Below are 1432 nucleotides of genomic sequence, written 5' to 3'. Positions count from 1 at the left end.
TTATGCCATTTTGTATATTACTACTTAGAAAAACATAAAAATGAAACATAATTCAATCAATAATCAAGAAAAGTGCTTATGGTACTTAGTAAAATAGGATTCTGGGGGTAATGTGTTTTATAAAGCCTGTTTTTGCAAAGGAAACTCAAAATGACACTTGTAGATGCAAAAAAGGAAAATTTTACTCGCTTCACTTATAATGCAATAACTCCTCTTTAGAAGCTGTTATTTGAAAGATTCTCTTTTCTGGTACATTTTGGCATCTAGTGGCAACAAACAAAGTAAGTTGCAGAGAGCTGGACCTAATAGAACCTGAATAACAGATTAACTCATTTTATTTGCAGAAACCGACTGCACTTAATTTGGCCAATTGACATTTGTTTATAAACTAATATTTATAATGTTGAAGTAACGCAAGCATATTAGTCTTAAGAACTATTTTGCTTAAGTCCATGAAGTAAAACCTACTGATTCATGCAAAGTCATTAAAAACATCAATTCAACTCAAATCTATTGCAAATAACAGCAGCACACATTCATGTGTGATTGAAATTACTGAAGAGAGGCAGCTGTGGTTGCCAGTAATCTACAGTTTTTTACAGTTTGCTTCCGTAAATTAAATTAACAGTATATTTCTGTTAAAAATACATTTCACAGTGTGTTTCTTCATCTCACACATTTATCCCCTTTAATCCCACATCAAGATCCTCAGTTTTAAAGAGCACTTAAACGTGTCCACACTACAGAGTGTTGAAGTGACACTGAAGCGGTGATGAAGTTAATGAGATGATTAAATGAGGATTGAGCATTAGTGATGAACACCTGTTAACAAGCAGAATCACTGAAGGAAAGAGAAACAAGAGCAGAGAAACACAACTTACAGCCAAAGCCAAAGATGAAATCAACTGAAAATAAAACACATTAAATTGATCAAGATCTCAGCAGAGGAGGATTAAACAGCTCCACAAACAGCATCACCAGCTTCTTATTACTAACCAGTGTGACTTTATTTCTGTCATATGTGGACAAAAGCTCTTATTGAGATTTTAGGTGTTGTACTTTCATTTGAAGTCACCATAATGGCGATCGGTGTTTGCTTTAGTTGGGCTCTTGAACCTTGACTTTTTAAAAATAGTTTTTCTTTGGTTGCTTAAATTAGCTGTGAAAAGCCAAAGGAATCTATGATCAGGTGAAACTGGCGTTTGTGATGTCAAGACCATCATGAACTAGTGTGATTCACTGATCTCACCTAATGTTTAAGCTCTTATTAAGTGTGTGATGTATTACTAATACTCTTGAATTGCACCACTGATACTACTGTAGGGATTTCTATCATGAACAGGACACTGATATGCCACTGCATCAACTCATCATGAGGCTTCGAACTAATCCAATCAGGAGATAACACAGAGATCTTTTGTATCAGGACTGA

Source organism: Sinocyclocheilus rhinocerous, unplaced genomic scaffold, assembly GCF_001515625.1.
Source record: "Sinocyclocheilus rhinocerous isolate Xijiao unplaced genomic scaffold, SAMN03320098_v1.1 scaffold19074, whole genome shotgun sequence".
NCBI lineage: Eukaryota > Metazoa > Chordata > Actinopteri > Cypriniformes > Cyprinidae > Sinocyclocheilus > Sinocyclocheilus rhinocerous.
This window is presented reverse-complemented; position numbering follows the sequence as displayed.